This window comes from Coregonus lavaretus, assembly GCF_964263955.1.
Source record: "Coregonus lavaretus genome assembly, contig: HAP1_SCAFFOLD_369, whole genome shotgun sequence".
Lineage (NCBI taxonomy): Eukaryota > Metazoa > Chordata > Actinopteri > Salmoniformes > Salmonidae > Coregonus > Coregonus lavaretus.
The window spans coordinates 254,794-275,431 of NW_028159531.1; the positions used below are offsets into that span (position 1 = coordinate 254,794).

Sequence of the window (20,638 nt, forward strand, 5' to 3'; positions counted from 1 at the left end):
ACAAGACAGACCAAAGACAAACTAACTTAGTGTAGGCTGAGAAATTTATTGAAACAAGTCAAAAGACACCTTTTGAGTTAGTAACAAACAGAGTTAGTGAGAAAACCATAGTGGCTGTAGGGAACCAGAGGCTGTTGGAGAGGACAAGTCCAGGTCAGGCTGGATCAGATTGTGTGTTAGTTACGGTGTAGTGAGAGAGGGTAAGAGATGTTGTCTGGAAGTATTGTATGGGGGACTCTGCTGGTACTGTCCTGTGCTCTCAAACTCTCCTTGGCACAGGATGAACACATGAACAACGCACTGAGACTAATGTCAGAGACACCACTGATTGATGGGTAAGTGACCAACACATTTCTCTCTCATAAGACCCTAGGATGGGTGATTTTAATGTTTAAACCAAAATGAATATTTTATAATACATTACATCTACACATTTTATGCATACTGTAATGTTAATGGCACAAAACAAATGTCAATGTGAGCTGTGTACTGTACATGCTTCTATAAGATTTTGGAGGCTGTTTTTTAATGTTTCAAGATGGTTCTTTCCTAATGTACAGTTAAAGAATGGCCGTGTGTTAGCAGCACTGACTGCCCTGTATGAATAGTATCATGCGTTGTATCTCTCTGTCTGACTACAGCCATAATGACCTGCCCTGGCAGATGAGGATGAAGTTTAACAACCAGCTGAATAAAGTGGATCTGTACACCCTCAACAACACACACACCAACATCCCCAAGATCAGGGAGGGACGACTGGCAGCACAGGTACACACACGCATGCACGCACGCACACACACACAAACCGACAAGGACTCACCAAAGGTGTATGTGAGGGTGCCTGATAATAATACATGTATTACATAAGGGATCATCAACTAGATTCAGCCTCAAGCCGATTTATTTTCTTGAGCGGATGGTCGGGGGTCGGAACATAATTACAAATAATTTGTAGACTGCAAATTGACCACAAGAAGCCCAAACAGATATAATATTTGACTAAAACATAATAATTTCAAACCTTGCTTACATTTGTATATGATCAAGCATCTCTCTATTATACGTGGAAATACTTGGGAACAGATTTCCCAAATTAAAATCACTTGGAGCTGATTTCCTGGTGTTTTTACAGTTATTCATGTTCATCAATAAAAAAACAAAAAAACAAAAAAAAATGTTCAGAAAACTTGGGGGGAGGGGGGGTCAAATAAAACCACCGCCAGTTGGGGAACCCTGTATTACACCATAACAATAATAAAAAACTGATCAAATGTTTATTGACGTCATCCACAGAATGTGCATGAAATACCCTGAAGCCTTCATGTTTGCTACCAGCAGCAAAGGTGAGACAGTCATCTACAAAAAATGTTTTAATAAAAAGTAATACAGTAAGGGCTCTACTCAATATGTAAAGCGGAAGTGTTGTAGATTCCGCTATATACAGTGCTATGAAAAAGTATTTGCCCCCTTTCTAATTTTCTCTACTTTTGCATATTTGTGATACTGAATGTTATCAGATCTTCAACCAAAACCTAATATTAGATAAAGGGAACATAAGTGAACAAATAACACAACAATTACAGTGGAGGAAAAAAGTATTTAGTCAGCCACCAATTGTGCAAGTTCTCCCACTTAAAAAGATGAGAGAGGCCTGTAATTTTCATCATAGGTACACGTCAACTATGACAGACAAAATCAGAATTTTTTTCTCCAGAAAATCACATTGTAGGATTTTTAATGAATTTATTTGCAAATTATGGTGGAAAATAAGTATTTGGTCAATAACAAAAGTTTCTCAATACTTTGTTATATACCCTTTGTTGGCAATGACACAGGTCAAACGTTTTCTGTAAGTCTTCACAAGGTTTTCACACACTGTTGCTGGTATTTTGGCCCATTCCTCCATGCAGATCTCCTCTAGAGCAGTGATGTTTTGGGGCTGTCGCTGGGCAACACAGACTTTCAACTCCCTCCAAAGATATTCTATGGGGTTGAGATCTGGAGACTGGCTAGGCCACTCCAGGACCATGAAATGCTTCTTACGAAGCCACTCCTTCGTTGCCCGGGCGGTGTGTTTGGGATCATTGTCATGCTGAAAGACCCAGCCACGTTTCATCTTCAATGCCCTTGCTGATGGAAGGAGGTTTTCACTCAAAATCTCACGATACATGGCCCCATTCATTCTTTCCTTTACACGGATCAGTCGTCCTGGTCCCTTTGCAGAAAAACAGCCCCAAAGCATGATGTTTCCACCCCCATGCTTCACAGTAGGTCTGGTGTTCTTTGGATGCAACTCAGCATTCTTTGTCCTCCAAACACGACGAGTTGAGTTTTTACCAAAAAGTTCTATTTTGGTTTCATCTGATCATATGACATTCTCCCAATCCTCTTCTGGATCATCCAAATGTACTCTAGCAAACTTCAGACGGGCCTGGACATGTACTGGCTTAAGTAGGGGGACACGTCTCGCACTGCAGGATTTGAGTCCCTGGCGGCGTAGTATGTTACTGATGGTAGGCTTTGTTACTTTGGTCCCAGCTCTCTGCAGGTCATTCACTAGGTCCCCCCGTGTGGTTCTGGGATTTTTGCTCACCGTTCTTGTGATCATTTTGACCCCACGGGGTGAGATCTTGCGTGGAGCCCCAGATCGAGGGAGATTATCAGTGGTCTTGTATGTCTTCCATTTCCTAATAATTGCTCCCACAGTTGATTTCTTCAAACCAAGCTGCTTACCTATTGCAGATTCAGTCTTCCCAGCCTGGTGCAGGTCTACAATTTTGTTTCTGGTGTCCTTTGACAGCTCTTTGGTCTTGGCCATAGTGGAGTTTGGAGTGTGACTGTTTGAGGTTGTGGACAGGTGTCTTTTATACTGATAACAAGTTCAAACAGGTGCCATTAATACAGGTAACGAGTGGAGGACAGAGGAGCCTCTTAAAGAAGAAGTTACAGGTCTGTGAGATACAGAAATCTTGCTTGTTTGTAGGTGACCAAATACTTATTTTCCACCATAATTTGCAAATAAATTCATTAAAAATCCTACAATGTGATTTTCTGGAAAAGAAATTCTCAATTTGTCTGTCATAGTTGACGTGTACCTATGATGAAAATTACAGGCCTCTCTCATATTTTTAAGTGGGAGAACTTGCACAATTGGTGGCTGACTAAATACTTTTTTTCCCCACTGTACATATTTATTTCATTTATTTCATAAACAAAGTTATAATAATAATAATATGCCATTTAGCAGACGCTTTTATCCAAAGCGACTTACAGTCATGCGTGCATACATTTTTTTTGTGTATGGGTGGTCCCGGGGATCGAACCCACTACCTTGGCGTTACAAGCGCCGTGCTCTACCAGCTGAGCTACAGAGGACCACGTTATGCAACACCCAATTCCCCTGTGTGAAAAAGTAATTGCCCCCTTACACTCAATAACTGGTTGTGCCACCTTTAGCTGCAATGACTCCAACCAAATGCTTCCTGTAGTTGTTGATCAGTCTCTCACGTCGCTGTGGAGGAATTTTGGCCCACTCTTCCATGCAGAACTGCTTTAACTCAGTGACGTGTGGGTTTTCAAGCACGAACTGCTTGTTTCAAGTCCTGCCACAACATCTCAATTGGGATTAGGTCTGGACTTTGACTAGGCCATTCCAAAACTTCCAATTTGTTGCTTTTTAGCAATTTTCATGTAGACTTGATTGTGTGTTTTGGATCATTGTCTTGCTGCATGACCCAGCTGCGCTTCAGCTTCAGCTTCAGCTTCAGCTCACAGACGGATGGTCTGACATTCTCCTGTAGAATTCACTGATACAGAGCAGAATTAATGGTTCCTTCTATTAAGGCAAGTCGTCCATGTCCTGAGGCAGCAAAGCATCCCCAAACCATCACACCACCACCACCATGCTTGACCTTTGGTATGATGTTCTTACTGTGGAATGCAGTGTTTGGTTTTCGCCAGGCATAATGGGACCCATCTCGTCCAAAAAGTTGACTCAAGTTTGCCAAAAAGCACCTGGATGATCATCAAGACTCTTGGAAGAACGTTCTATGGACAGATGAATCAAAAGTATAACTTTTTGGACGACATGGTTCCAGTAATGCCTGGCGAAAACCAAACTCTGCATTCCACACTAAGAACATCATACCAAAGGTCAAGCATGGTGGTGGTGGTGTGATGGTTTGGGGATGGTTTGGGGAACATTGCCTTTAAATTTCAATCACACTGTAAAGCTGAACTTCTGCGATGCGGATTGAATAGAGCCCTACATTTGGTTGTGAGAATGAAACCCCTTTAGAACACTCAACTGTGAAATACCATAGATAACAGAGTTGTATTCACTTCCCACCTGTATTATCAAGTATATTTTTACCACAGATATCATGGATGCCTTTAGTCAGAACAGGACAGCCAGTCTGATCGGGGTGGAAGGAGGACACTCTTTGGACAGCAGCCTGGGCACCCTGCGCACCATGTACCACCTGGGGGTCCGCTACCTCACCCTCACACACAGCTGCAACACACCCTGGTGAGTAGGATAGGCTCTGCTAGCCTGCTGACGACAGGGCCACCCTGGTCTGGGGACAAGTTGCCACAGATTATACTTTGTAAGTGACAAGGTGTTTTTTTTTTGTGGTACTTTATAGTTGAGATTCCTAAGTATATCAACACTTTAGACCCCATATGATGCTCTCTCAAAGAGCTAGAAATGACAAGAATACAAATGAATGAGACAACAGGTAACAGCTGAAACAGCTTATTAATAGACAAACAAAATACTGTATTCAATGACTTCTGTGGTTGGGAAAATAGGGGATTCCTGTCGCCACCTGTTTCAGAGGTATCATATTCTGGGAGAGTTGTCTAAACAGATGGGCTAGCTAATCAAACCATGGCCCTGGACAGACCACAGAGCCTAGTGAATCCCCCATCAGCCCCTCACTGACTCAAATCATATTAGCAGGATATAGGAGCATGGAAAGGAAAGATCACTTTCAGAAGCTGACCTGGTGTTTTACTGCGGTTGTGTGTGTTTTCCCTCCAGGGCAGATAATTGGCTCGTGGATTCGGAGCCGAGCCATCACAGCACAATGGACTGTCTGAGTTTGGCAAGGTTGGTCCATCACACTGAGCCAAACACACACAGTGGAAATACCCACTCATTTCAAAGGTCAAATCTAAGATACTATTTAGTGCAGCTTGTAATACTTCTGCTTTTGAGTTTACTTGGAAATCAGACGTAAATGCCTGTCTTAAACATAGGGAATATTTCAAGTAAATGTTTTAATCAAATGAGCAATTCCTCAGAAACTATTGGGTTACCCTCAAAGACTCATTTTCATCTACAGCTTGACATTTATGTTATAGCAGTATGACATCACCTGTATAAAACACTCTTGATGAAAACATGTTCATTCTCTTGACAGACTATCCTAGCTACAAACCATATCATTAGGTTTGATAGGCTGAATGAATCGCATATACAGTTGAAGTCGGAAGTTTACATACACCTTAGCCAAATACATTTAAACTCAGTTTTTCACAATTCCTGACATTTAATCCTAGTAAGAATTCCCTGTCTTAGGTCAGTTAGGATCACCACTTTACTTTAAGAATGTGAAATGTCAGAATAATAGTAGAGAGAATGATTTATTTCAGCTTTTATTTCTTTCATCACATTCCCAGTGGGTCAGAAGTTTACATACACTCAATTTGTATTTGGTAGCATTGCCTTTAAATTGTTTAACTTGGGTCAAACGTTTCGTGTAGCCTTCCACAAGCTTCCCACAATAAGTTGGGTGAATTTTGGCCCATTCCTCCTGACAGAGTTAGGTTTATAGGCCTCCTTGCTCGCACACGCTTTTTCAGTTCTGCCCACACATTTTCTATAGGATTGAGGTCAGGGCTTTGTGATGGCCACTCCAATACCTTGACTTTGTTGTCCTGAAGCCATTTTGCCACAACTTTGGAAGTATGCTTAGGGTCATTGTCCATTTGGAAGACCCATTTGCGACCAAGCTTTAACTTCATGACTGATGTCTTGAGATGTTGCTTCAATATATTCACATAATTTTCCTTCCTCATGATGCCATCTATTTTGTGAAGTGCACCAGTCTCTCCTGCAGAAAAGCACCCCCACAGCATGATGCTGCCACCCCTGTGCTTCACGGTTGGGATGGTGTTCTTCGGCTTGCAAGCTCCACCTTTTTCCTCCAAACATAACGATGGTCATTATGGCCAAACAGTTATATTTTTGTTTCATCAGACCAAGGACATTTCTCCAAAAAGTACGATCTTTGTCCCCACGTGCAGTTGCAAACCGTAGTCTGGCTTTTTTATGGCGGTTTTGGAGCAGTGGCTTCTTCCTTGCTGAGCGGTCTTTCAGGTTATGTCGATATACAGTGGGGAAAAAAAGTATTTAGTCAGCCACCAATTGTGCAAGTTCTCCAACTTAAAAAGATGAGAGAGGCCTGTAATTTTTATCATAGGTACACGTCAACTATGACAGACAAAATGAGGAAAAAAATTCCAGAAAATCACATTGTAGGATTTTTAATGAATTTATTTGCAAATTATGGTGGAAAATAAGTATTTGGTCAATAACAAAAGTTTCTCAATACTTTGTTATATACCCTTTGTTGGCAATGACACAGGTCAAACGTTTTCTGTAAGTCTTCACAAGGTTTTCACACACTGTTGATGGTATTTTGGCCCATTCCTCCATGCAGATCTCCTCTAGAGCAGTGATGTTTTGGGGCTGGCGCTGGGCAACACGGACTTTCAACTCCCTCCAAAGATTTTCTATGGGGTTGAGATCTGGAGACTGGCTAGGCCACTCCAGGACCTTGAAATGCTTCTTACGAAGCCACTCCTTCGTTGCCCGGGCGGTGTGTTTGGGATCATTGTCATGCTGAAAGACCCAGCCACGTTTCATCTTCAATGCCCTTGCTGATGGAAGGAGCTTTTCACTCAAAATCTCACGATACATGGCCCCATTCATTCTTTCCTTTACACGGATCAGTCGTCCTGGTTCCTTTGCAGAAAAACAGCCCCAAAGCATGATGTTTCCACCCCCATGCTTCACAGTAGGTATGGTGTTCTTTGGATGCAACTCAGCATTCTTTGTCCTCCAAACACGACGAGTTGAGTTTTTACCAAAAAGTTATATTTTGGTTTCATCTGACCATATGACATTCTCCCAATCCTCTTCTGGATCATCCAAATGCACTCTAGCAAACTTCAGACGGGCCTGGACATGTACTGGCTTAAGCAGGGGGACACGTCTTGCACTGCAGGATTTGAGTCCCTGGCGGCGTAGTGTGTTACTGATGGTAGGCTTTGTTACTTTGGTCCCAGCTCTCTGCAGGTCATTCACTAGGTCCCCCCGTGTGGTTCTGGGATTTTTGCTCACCGTTCTTGTGATCATTTTGACCCCACGGGGTGAGATCTTGCGTGGAGCCCCAGATCAAGGGAGATTATCAGTGGTCTTGTATGTCTTCCATTTCCTAATAATTGCTCCCACAGTTGATTTCTTCAAACCAAGCTGCTTACCTATTGCAGATTCAGTCTTCCCAGCCTGGTGCAGGTCTACAATTTTGTTTCTGGTGTCCTTTGACAGCTCTTTGGTCTTGGCCATAGTGGAGTTTGGAGTGTGACTGTTTGAGGTTGTGGACAGGTGTCTTTTATACTGATAACAAGTTCAAACAGGTGCCATTAATACAGGTAACGAGTGGAGGACAGAGGAGCCTCTTAAAGAAGAAGTTACAGGTCTGTGAGAGACAGAAATCTTGCTTGTTTGTAGGTGACCAAATACTTATTTTCCACCATAATTTGCAAATAAATTCATTAAAAATCCTACAATGTGATTTTCAGGAAAAAAAATTCTCAATTTGTCTGTCATAGTTGACGTGTACCTATGATGAAAATTACAGGTCTCTCTCATATTTTTAAGTGGGAGAACTTGCACAATTGGTGGCTGACTAAATACTTTTTTTCCCCACTGTAGGACTCATTTTACTGTGGATATAGATACTTTTGTACCTGTTTCCTCCAGCATCTTCACAAGGTCCTTCGCTGTTGTTCTGGGATTGATTTGCACTTTTCGCACCAAAGTACGTTCATCTCTAAGAGACAGAACGCGTCTACTTCCTGAGCGGTATGACGGCTGCGTGGTCCCATGGTGTTTATACTTGCGTACTATTGTTTGTACAGATGAACGTGGTACCTTCAGGCGTTTGGAAATTGCTCCCAAGGATGAACCAGACTTGTGAAGGTCTACAAATGTTTTTCTGAGGTCTTGGCTGATTTCTTTGGATTTTCCCATGATGTCAAGCAAAGAGGCAATGAGTTTGAAGGTAGGCCTTGAAATACATCCACAGGTACACCTCCAATTGACTAAAATGATGTCAATTAGCCTATCAGAAGCTTCTAAAGCCATGACATTATTTTCTGGAATTTTCCAAGCTGTTTAAAGGCACAGTGAACTTAGTGTATGTAAACTTCTGACCCACTGGAATTGTGATACAGTGAATTCTAAGTGAAATAATCTGTCTGTAAACAATTGTTGGAAAAATTACTACTAAAGTAGATGTCCTAACCGACTTGCCAAAACTATAGTTTGTTAACAAGAAATTTGTGGAGTGGTTGAAAAACGAGTTTTAATTACTCTAACCTAAGTGTATGTAAACTTCCGACTTCAACTGTAATTGTCTCTATGACACCAGTAGGATGCCACAGTAAGAGGGTAATTTCTCCCAGTCCTGGCAGAAACATTCATAATGGTTTTTCACTCGACAGCAACTGATATTTGAGATGAACCGCATTGGGATGTTGATTGACTTGGCCCACGTGTCAGAGAAAGTGATGAACCAGGTTCTGGACCTGTCCAAAGCCCCAGTCATCTTCAGCCACTCGTCTGCCTACGCTGTGTGCCCACACAAGAGGAACGTGCCTGACGATGTCCTGAGGAAAGTGGTGAGTGAAGGGGGAGAGGGGCAAGAGGATAGTGGATTACGGAATACATATGAGGAATTTAGCCATTCTTTCTCCTTAGACCTCATCCCTCCCCTGAGGAGGGTGGTGAGTCAGGGGAGAAGGGTGAGAGACGAGGGGATAGAGAATTGGGAGTCGGGTAGTGAGAGGAGAAGGACTAGGGGAGCAGGCAGAGTGAGGGGATTGGATGCTGAGGAAGGTGAGGTGTATAAAGCAATTGGACCTGAGAGTGGTGGTGAGTGGACATGTGATAGGATGAAGGGGTATGTGACAGGGGGGATAAGTGGAAGAAGATGGAGAGAAAACAGACAGGGAACAGAAAAGGGGTTTAAGAGTGAAAAGGAGGTGTCTGTGGGAATAGAGGCTGAGGGGATGAGAAAGAGGAAGGTTGAGACAGGTTGTTTTAGGCAAAGACAAAGAAAAGTAAGCAAAAAGATGTGGTTATGTCTACAGTAATATTAAAACTACAATGATATCAAAAGCAAGTTAGAAAAGCCATCAGATCTTTCCAATACTTTGGAAAACAGGCACAAACTAAGAAGTTTTATTACACTATTAAACCCAGCTCACGTCAGAAGGAAGGAGTTGAACATTTATTGTGAAATCCCTCAAGCTGACAGTAGCTTACAAAACAAGAGTACGGGAAACATTTTAGTTATTCACCTGTAAGGGCCCATAAAAACTGTTTCTGTATAGCACCATAAAATGTTAACAACAGAACATAAAAGCCCAACTGACTATACCAATATGGTAGCTACAGTTATTCATTGTAATGGTTAGTGACTTGAGTTTATAGTTCTGACTCCTCACACAGTTACAGTTACAGTTATAAAAAATAAACTGAAATATGACATTCACATATGTATTCAGACCCTTTACTCAGTACTTTGTTGAAGCACCTTTGGCAGCGATTACAGCCTCGAGTCTTCTTGGGTATGACGCTACAAGCTTGGCACACCTGTATTTGGGGAGTTTCTCCCATTCTTTTCTGCAGATCCTCTCAAGCTCTGTCAGGTTGGATGGGGAGCGTCGCTGCACAGCTATTTTCAGGGCTCTCCAGAGATGTACGATCGGGTTCAAGTCCGGGCTCTGGCTGGGCCACTCAAGGACATTCAGAGACTTGTCCCGAAGCCACTCCTGCATTGTCTTGGCTGTGTGCTTAGGGTCGTTGTCCTGTTGGAAAGAAAACCTCCGCCCCAGTTTGAGGTCCTGAGCACTCTGGAGCAGGTTTTCATCAAGGATCTCTCTTTACTTTGCTCCGTTCATCTTTGCCTCGATCCTGACTAGTCTCCCGGTCCCTGCCGCTGAAAAACATCCCCACAGCATGATGCTGCCACCACCATGCTTCACCGTAAGGATGGTTTCCTCCAGACGTGACACTTGGCATTCAGGCCAAAGAGTTCAATCTTGGTTTCATCAGACCAAAGAATCTTGTTTCTCATGGTCTGAGTCCTTTAGTTGCCTTTTGGCAAATTCCAAGCAGGCTTTCAGGCCTTTTACTGAGGAGTGGCTTGCATCTGGCTACTCTACCATAAAGGCCTGATTGGTGGAGTGCTGCAGAGATGGTTGTCCTTCTGGAAGGTTCTCCCATCTCCACAGAGGAACTCTGGAGCTCTGTCAGTGACCATTGGGTTCTTGGTCACCTCCCTGACCAAAGCCCTTTTCCCCCAATTGCTCAGTTTGGCCAGGTGGCCAGCTCTAGAAAGAGTCTTGGTGGTTCCAAACTTCTTGCATTTAAGAATGCTGGAGGCCACTGTGTTCTTGGGGACCTTCAAAGCTGCAGAAAAGTTTTGGTACCCTTCCCCAGATCTGTGCCTCGTCACAATCCTGTCTCGGAGCTCTACGGACAATTCCTTCGACCTCATGGCTTGGTTTTTGCTCTGACATGCACTGTCAACTGTGGGACCTTATATAGCCTTTCCAAATCATGTCCAATCAATTGAATTTACCACAGGTGGACTCCATTCAAGTTGTAGAAACATCTCAAGGATGATCAATGGAAACAGGATGCACGAGCTCAATTTCGAGTCTGATAGCAAAGAGTCTGAATACTTATGTAAATAATGTACAGTTGAAGTCAGAAGTTTACATACACTTAGGTTGGAGACATTAAAACTAGTTTTTCAACCATTCCACACATTTCTTGTTAACAAACTATAGTCTTGGCAAGTCGGTTAGGACATCTACTTTGTGCATGACACAAGTAATTTTTCCAACAATTGTTTACAGACAGATTATTTCACTTATAATTCACTGTATCACAATTCCAGTGGGTCAGACGTTTACATACACTAAGTTGACGGTGCCTTTAAACAGTTTTGAAAATTCCAGAAAATGATGTCATGGCTTTAGAAGCTTCTGATAGGCTAATTGACATAATTTGAGTCAATTGGAGGTGTACCTGTGGATGTATTACAAGGCCTACCTTCAAACTCAGTGCCTCTTTGCTTGATATCATGGGAAAAGTAAAAGAAATCAGCCAAGACCTCAGAAAGAAAATGGTAGACCTCCACAAGTCTGGTTCATCCTTGGGAGCAACTTCCAAATGCCTGAAGGTACCACGTTCATCTGTACAAACGTATCTATATCCACATTAAAACAAGTCCTATATCGTCATAACCTGAAAGGCCGCTCAGCAAGGAAGAAGCCACTACTCCAAAACCGCCATAAAAAAACAGACTACGGTTTGCAACTGCACATGGGGACAAAGATCTTACTTTTTGGAGAAATGTCCTCTGGTCTGATGAAACAAAAACAGAACTGTTTGGCCATAATGACCATCGTTATGTTTGGAGGAAAAAAGGGGAAGCTTGCAAGCCAAAGAACACCATCCCAACCGTGAAGCACGGAGGTGGCAACATCTTGCTGTGTGGGTGCTTTGCTGCAGGAGGGACTGGTGCACTTCACAAAATAGATGGCATCATGAGGAAGGAAAATTATGTGGATATATTGAAGCAACATCTCAAGACATCAGTCACGAAGTTAAAACTTGGTCGCAAATGGGTCTTCCAAATGGACAATCACCACAAGCATACTTTCAAAGTTGTGGCAAAATGGCTTAAGGACAAGTCAAGGTATTGGAGTGGCCATCACAAAGCCCTGACCTCAATCCTATAGAAAATGTGTGGGCAGGACTGAAAAAGGAATGGCCCAAAATTCACCCAACTTATTGTGGGAAGCTTGTGGAAGGCTAACCGAAACGTTTGACCCAAGTTAAACCATTTAAAGGCAATGCTACCAAATACTAATTGAGTGTATGTAAACTTCTGACCCATTGGGAATGTGATGAAAGAAATAAAAGCTGAAATAAATCATTCTCTCTACTATTATTCTGACATTTCACATTCTTAAAATAAAGTGGTGATCCTAACTGACCTAAGACAGGGCATTTTTACTCTGATTAAATGTCAGGAATTGTGAAAAACTGATTTTAAATGTATTTGACTAAGGTGTATGTAAACTTCCGACTTCAACTGTATTTCTGTTTTGTATTTTTTATAAATTAGCATTTTTTAATGGGATATTGATGAAAAACATTTTTCCCCATCCATTTTAGAATAAGGCTGTAACGTAACAAAATGTGGAAAAAGGGAAGGGGTCTGAATACTTTCCGAATGCACTGTATATTCACCTTTCTTTTCATGCTCAATCTAGATCACTTTGACCACATAAAGACTGTGGCTGGACACAGTATCATTGGTTTTGGTGGGGATTATGATGGAGTGGGCAGGTGAGTAGAGTGAATTGACCTAGGAGTTATTCACCTAGTTACAATAAAACACCAATGAACTTGATTGAGCAAAGTGTATTATCTTAAAAGTTGCTCATTGTAATATACCAGTAAAAAAAGTCTAAAGTCATATGTCTGAGTAGTAGTAGTAATTTTTTAAAATAAAGTCAAAAGTCATGTCTGAGTAGTAGTAGAAAAACATTTAATCAAAAGTAATGTCTGAGTAGTAGTAAAACATTATAAAAAGTCATGTCTGAGTAGTAGTAGTAAAACATTTGATCAAAAGTCATGTCTGAGTAGTAGTAGTAAAACATTTGATCAAAAGTCATGTCTGAGTAGTAGTAGTAAAACATAAAAAGTAATGTCTGAGTAGTAGTAGTAAAACATTATAAAAAGTCATGTCTGAGTAGTAGTAGTAAAACATTATAAAAAGTCATGTCTGAGTAGTAGTAGTAAAACATTATAAAAAGTCATGTCTGAGTAGTAGTAGTAAAACATAAAAAGTCATGTCTGAGTAGTAGTAGTAAAACATTTTATAAATGTTTTACGTGGAAAGAAACCCATTCTGCTGGGGGAGGAGTGCATAATATTGGCTTCAGTTTGACACACACACACACCTCTACCTGTGCTGTCTGTCAGGGTACCGGAGGGTCTGGAGGATGTGTCCAAGTACCCTGCCCTGGTGGCAGAGCTGCTGAGGAAAGGATGGACAGATGTTGAGGTGAAAGCTGCTCTGGGGGACAACCTGCTCAGTGTTCAGAGAGGTGGAGCATGTGAGTCCTACAGTAACAGTTACACACTGACCTCTACAGCTTAGCACCATTCACAACACCACTGTTTCCACAAGCTTGACATCAACACACAAGCCTCCATAGTGTCACGGTTCAGACAGACGACCAGAGGACCACAATTGCGTCACACCAGAAAGTTTATTAAACTTAAGGGAAAAGGGAAGTAGGGAGTGAATGAAGGCTCCAGGGGTAACAGGGATCCCGTCCAATGCGCTGGGTCTGTGCCCCCCCCAGTGGCAGCGATGCGTCCTATGAAGCCGGTGGTGGGTGGTCCAGAAGTCCTGGGGGGGGGAGACACAGACACAACAGGGCGGAATGAAACCAGGCAGCAGTACAGTTCAAGGGAAATCCAAAATACGTAGTAGCAAGGCAGAAGGCTGGTCAGAGTTACCGGGATTGAAGAGTAGTCAGGAGTCGTAATGGCAGAAGCAGGTCTGGATCTCCTGAGGCAGAAGAGTATCCAAAAAACAGGCAGGTCCGGGGTCACAAAACCAGGGTGGGCCAGAAGCGCGAGCAAACAGGTTCCGGGTGTGAGCTTTGCAGACGATCTGACACCGGAGAGCTGAAAGACAGGGCCTTAAATACTGGGAGAGGTAGTGGGTAATGCAGCGCAGCTGGCAGAGTAATTAGAGCAGAGCAGAGCAGGGACAGGTGGAGCTAGTTAGGCTGAGTAGAGAGAGTGGTGAGCAGAGTGGAAGAAAATTAAGGTGGTAACCCGGTGGAGTGAGAGGCCCATGACAGAACCCCCCCCCCAAGGGACGGCCCCAGAAGTCCCAAGAGCAACACCACGCCGGGCGGGAGGAGGGGAGCCGGAGGAGGGCTAGAACTCCTCCGAACGGTCCGAGTGAACGTCCTCATCCTCGGAGGAAGCCGGAGGGCCGTGGTCGGGAGATGGGACAGGTCCCGAGACAGGATCAGGCACAGGACAGGAAGCCGAGCGGGCCGGACGGTTAGGGACCCCTCTGGGGCGGCCCCTACGGATTGCAGGTTGATCAGGATGCCGTTGGTGGAAAGCGGTGATGAGAGTCCTATCCACAATCCGACTAGCTGGCACCCAGGTCCTTTCCTCAGGTCCATAGCCCTCCCAGTCAATGAGGTACTGGAGACCCCTACCCCTCCGTCTGGACCGAAGCAGGCGGCGGACGGTGTAAACCAGACCACCATCGACGAGCCGTGGAGGAGGAGGACCAGGCGCAGCAGGGACCAGCGGACTCTCATGGATGGGCTTAATCTTAGACACATGGAAAGTGGGGTGCACCCTCAGGGAATTAGGCAGTTGGAGCCGGACAGCAGTTGGGCTAATCACTCTTATGATAGGGAATGGGCCAATGAACCGAGGTGCCAGCTTCTGCGACTCCACCCTGAGTGGCAGGTTCTTCGATGACAACCACACCCTTTGACCAACATGGTAGGTGGGAGCAGGAATTCTCCGACGGTTGGCCCCGGTAGTGTAGCTGGCAACGGATCTGAGGAGTGTGGCTCGGGCTTGTGACCAGGTGCGGCGACATCGACGGGCAAAAGCAAGTGCAGATGGGCAAGTAACCTCCTCCTCCTGGCTGGCAAATAGAGGAGGCTGGTATCCATAAACACATTGGAAAGGGGACATACCGATGGCAGAGCAGGTCAGAGAATTGTGTGCGTACTCCACCCATGTCAATTGCTGCGACCAGGAGTGGGGGTTGCGTGAAGTCATGCATCGCAGTGCCTTCTCGAGCTCCTGATTAGCCCGCTCTGACTGCCCATTGGATTGGGGATGGAATCCGGAAGTCAGACTGACTGTGGCTCCCAGCAGGTGACAGAACTCCTTCCAAAAAGCGGAGGAGAATTGTGGACCACGGTCAGAAACTACATCCTTTGGCAGTCCGTGGATCCGGAAGACGTGTTCCAGGACCACCTGGGCGGTCTCCTTGGCGGTTGGGAGCTTGGGGAGGGGAATGAAGTGTGCCATCTTGCTGAAACGGTCAACGATGGTGAGAATGACGGTCATGCCACTTGAAGGGGGCAGCCCCGTGACAAAGTCAAGGGCGATGTGAGACCAGGGACGTCTGGGCACAGGCAGGGGCTGCAGCAATCCGGCTGGGGGCTGGCAGGACGACTTGTGTTGGTTGCAGATGGGGCAGGCTTGGACGAATTCCCGTACATCCTTCCTCAGAGAGGGCCACCAGAACCTCTGGGCGAGCAGGTTGTAAGTGCGGGTGGAGCCAGGGTGACAAGCTAGGCGGGAGTCATGTCCCCACTGAACGACCTGGGACCTCAGGTCTTCGGGGACAAAAAGGCGGTCAGCTGGGCAAGTGCTGGGACCTGGCTGGTTACGGAGAGCCTCCAGCACCTGTTCCTCAACAGCCCAGGTCAGAGCTGCAACGATGCAGGGACTTGGCAGAATCGACACAGGGTCCTTGGAGGGGGTGTCATCCTTCTGGAATTGACGGGAGAGGGCGTCTGGCTTGGTGTTGCGTGATCCAGGCCGGTATGACAGAGTGAAATTAAACCTGGTGAAGAACAGGGCCCAGCGGGACTGCCTGGAGTTCAACCGTTTGGCCGTGCGGATGTACTCCAAGTTCTTATGATCGGTCCAAACGAGAAATGGAATGGTGGACCCCTCCAGCCAGTGACGCCACTCCTCCAAGGCAAGCTTCACAGCCAGCAGCTCACGGTTCCCTATGTCGTAATTGCACTCAGAGGGGGACAACCGACGTGAGAAAAAGGCACAGGGATGGAGCTTCCTATCCTCCGCAGCCCACTGAGAAATCACAGCACCAACTCCCACATCCGAGGCGTCCACCTCCACAATGAATTGCCGGTCCACATCAGGCATCTGGAGGATGGGAGCGGAGGTGAACCTCACCTTGAGGGTACTGAAGGCTTTGTCGGCTGCTGGGGTCCAGGTGAAGGGTTGCTTGGTGCTGGTTAGAGCAGTGAGAGGGGCAGCAACGGTACTGTAGTTCCGGATAAACTTCCTATAGAAGTTAGCAAACCCCAGAAACTGTTGCAGCTTCTTTCTGTTCTCCGGAACTGGCCATGAAGTGACTGCTGATACTTTGGCAGGATCCATTTGGATACTTCCCTCTGCCACTATGTACCCCAGGAAGGCCACTGTCTTGACGTGAAACTCACATTTCTCTGCCTTGGCGTAGAGGGAATTCTCCAGAAGACGATGAAGGACTTGCTGGACATGGCGGGTGTGTTCAGACAGGTTTCTGGAGTAGATTAAGATGTCATCCAGGTAAACGAAGACAAACTTGTTTAACATGTCCCGCAGTACATCATTCACTAGAGCCTGGAACACAGCAGGAGCATTGGTGAGGCCAAAAGGCATAACCAGATACTCGTAGTGGCCTGTTGGTGTATTGAATGCGGTTTTCCATTCATCTCCCTCCCGGATCCGCACTAGGTGGTAAGCGTTTCTGAGATCCAACTTGGTAAAAACAGTGGCTCCCTGGAGCAACTCAAAAGCAGAGGTGAGCAGAGGCAGAGGGTAACGGTTTTTCACTGTGATGTCGTTGAGTCCCCTGTAGTCGATGCAGGGGCGAAGAGATCCGTCCTTCTTCCCCACAAAGAAGAAGCCAGCACCAGCAGGAGATGAAGATGAACGGATTAATCCTGCGGACAGAGAGCCATTGATGTAGTCCTCCATGGACTTTCTTTCAGGAGCAGACAACGAATAAAGACGACCCCTTGGAGGAGCTGTTCCAGGGAGGAGGCCGATGGCACAGTCGTACGGTCGGTGAGGGGGCAGAGATGTGGCTCTTGCTTTGTTAAACACCTCTCTGAGACCATGGTAGCATTCTGGGACATTGGAGAGGTCAGGAGCGGAGTTAGTAGGTACTGGCCGAGGGGGTAGTGCGGCAGCAAGCAGGCAGGTTCGGTGGCAGTCCTCTCCCCACTCCCTGATCACCCCGGTCACCCAGTCGAGCTGAGGGTTGTGCCGGCGGAGCCATGGGTAACCCAGGATGAGGGGTTGGCCTGGAGAGGGGAGCAGGTGAAACTGGATAGTTTCTTGATGGTTTCCGGACAGACCCATCGAGACCGGGGCCGTGACATGAGTGACCGATCCGAGTAAGTGTCCGTCCAGTGCCCGGGCAGGAATAGGAGGTGTCAAACGGAGGTTCTCCAGTCCCAGTTGGCGTGCCAGCTTGATGTCCATTATGTTGGCTTCGGCGCCAGAATCCACCAGAGCAGCCAGGGTGTGAGTTGAGTCAGAGAGGCGGAGGTGAACTTGCAGCAGGGGTTTGCGGTCGGAGGACTGGATGGTCATTGAACTCAACCGGACTCCCCCTATGCCCGGTGAGCTTCGGCCCTTTAAAGGGCAGGTTACCACACGATGTCCATCACCTCCACAATAGAGGCAGAGGTTTGAGGTGAAGCGGCGCTGGCGCTCTGCAGGAGTGAGGGAGGCTCGCCCAATCTCCATAGGCTCAGACTGATCAAGCTGACCTGGGTGAGTGGCAGTAGATGACAGGAGCCCAGTCGGATCTCTCCGAATGCCGGTAGTAGGTGGACCTTGGCGCCCCCTCTCACGACGACGGGTCTGTATCCTTCTGTCGATCCTGACAGTCAGTGCGATGGCTTCATCAAGAGTGGAAGGCAGTTCATGGGAGACCAACTCGTCCTTGATATAGTCAGCCAAACTATGGAAGAACGCGTCCACCAACGATGGTGTGTTCCAAGAACTTCGTCTAGCCAGGGTTCGGAAGTCGATGGAATGGTCTGCGACTGTACGTCTGCCTTGTCGAATACTGAACAGTTCACGAGACGCCTCTGCGGTGGGTGAATCCAGGTCAAACACCTTCAGCATCTCCTCAGCAAACAGGTCGAAGGTTGCACATGCGGGGGTTTGACGTTCGAACTCTGCTGTTCCCCAGAGTCGAGCTCGGCCCGTCAGGTGAGTGATGGCATACCCAACTTTAGCCCCCTCCGTGGCGAAGGTCCTTGGCTGCAAGGAGAACTGAAGTCGGCAGCTAGTCAGGAATGGCCGGACCTGGGTTGAATCGCCGTTGAACCGCTCGGGGTTTCCAATCTTGGGTTCCGGAGCAGCGGCTGCAATGACCGGGGCAGGTAACTCGGGGGCTGGGCTGGTGGGCAGACTGGCTGGGGTAAGGTTGGTGAGGAGTTGAATGATCATGGCGAGTTGTTGTTGCTGCTGCTGGAACTGCTGCTCATGCTCATCGGTTTCCATGTCGGGGAAAGTGTGCGCTGAGTCCATAATGGTCAGATCGTACTGTCACGGTTCAGACAGACGACCAGAGGACCACAATTGCGTCACACCAGAAAGTTTATTAAACTTAAGGGAAAAGGGAAGTAGGGAGTGAATGAAGGCTCCAGGGGTAACAGGGATCCCGTCCAATGCGCTGGGTCTGTGCCCCCCCCAGTGGCAGCGATGCGTCCTATGAAGCCGGTGGTGGGTGGTCCAGAAGTCCTGGGGGGGGGAGACACAGACACAACAGGGCGGAATGAAACCAGGCAGCAGTACAGTTCAAGGGAAATCCAAAATACGTAGTAGCAAGGCAGAAGGCTGGTCAGAGTTACCGGGATTGAAGAGTAGTCAGGAGTCGTAATGGCAGAAGCAGGTCTGGATCTCCTGAGGCAGAAGAGTATCCAAAAAACAGGCAGGTCCGGGGTCACAAAACCAGGGTGGGCCAGAAGCGCGAGCAAACAGGTTCCGGGTGTGAGCTTTGCAGACGATCTGACACCGGAGAGCTGAAAGACAGGGCCTTAAATACTGGGAGAGGTAGTGGGTAATGCAGCGCAGCTGGCAGAGTAATTAGAGCAGAGCAGAGCAGGGACAGGTGGAGCTAGTTAGGCTGAGTAGAGAGAGTGGTGAGCAGAGTGGAAGAAAATTAAGGTGGTAACCCGGTGGAGTGAGAGGCCCATGACACATAGATCTATTTAAAAAGGGCAAAGGGCTGATGCAATGCAAAATACAGTGTCATACACACAGAGATTACAGGCATATTTAATGCACAATTTGGTCCAGTGCCTTGTTACCCTCCCTGACTCTGAACTCCTATCTTCCAGGTACGAGATAGCCTGAATGGTACGGCTCCAGATGATCTGCCTATCCCTTATGAAGAAGTGGAGAACGACTGCAGGACCAGCTATGGCTACCCTGTCCCCAACCCAGACAGTGCTGGGACGTTTCTGTCCCTCAGCCCTCTGGCCCTGGCAATAACACTGACTCTGAGCAGCCTGCTGTCCTGGGCATAGATTCACAAAACCTTCTGAAGAAGACATTTCTTCTTAACTGCCATTTTTTACTTAACTATATACTTAAGAAGAAAGTTAAGCAAAGTTATTATTCCTCGAAAAGGTTATTGGAAATTTGCTTGAGCTATTTCTTATGTTTCTCCTTAAGCAAAAAGTTAAAAAATTAGATTCTTGAAAGTTAAGTTCTTGGAAATGTTCTTTATTCCAAGATAGCTAAACCCTTGTCTTAAACTCAGGGCAGTGAGAGATAAAGCTCATGAAAGCAATTGAACATGTTAAATTCACTCACAAACTTCATCTGAAAGTGTCAGTATTGATTATTTTAAACCCAAGAACATGTTTTAGAACCATAGCATATTTCTTACTGAGATTAAGATGATTGCCATCGCTAGCTAGCTAAAACGATTGCCTAGCAACAAACAGCTTAAGATTTGCAAGAAGATATTTGTAAGAAAATCATTCATTCTTATGAACTTATTTTTTAAACGTTTTTACGTAAGTGTTTTGTGAATCTGGGCCCTGGTCTCCATAGGCCCCCTCTACATAGACCATGCTGGGTGTGATGGTATTATCACCCCTTGTCTATGGCAGTATGGCTGCCCAAGGCATTGTAACACCTTACTACTTGAGTTCTGTGGTCACTTCATCTTTCACAAGTTATATTGGGGATGGAGTCCATGAACTGTGATTGAAGGAAGGATTTGTACATAGAAATGTTAACATTACTAAACCAGTAAGTGCTTCCGAAACGGTGTTGACCTTATACCAAGCAAACCCATGACCAGGCTACTTTACATTTTAGTTTAAATTGAATGGTTAAATGTGGCCCTCAGTAAATAAATAATCAGGAAAATAGTATAATCATTAGTTTTTTTGTATATAATAATATGCATCTAATAAAAACTTTACCATGCTGCCTTTT

At 45.7% G+C, this 20,638-nt stretch overlaps 1 pseudogene across 1 annotated transcript; it reads left to right on the forward strand.

Annotated features, from left to right (window-relative positions):
• The first annotated feature begins 207 nt into the window (after window positions 1-207).
• LOC311122756 (dipeptidase 1-like) lies at window positions 208-19,716 on the forward strand (annotated as a pseudogene). The gene is made up of 9 exons: window positions 208-335; window positions 642-827; window positions 1,264-1,343; window positions 4,378-4,528; window positions 5,045-5,113; window positions 8,797-9,082; window positions 12,646-12,721; window positions 13,361-13,494; window positions 19,528-19,716. The product of its transcript is annotated as a dipeptidase 1-like (transcript).
• The last annotated feature ends 922 nt before the right edge of the window (window positions 19,717-20,638 follow it).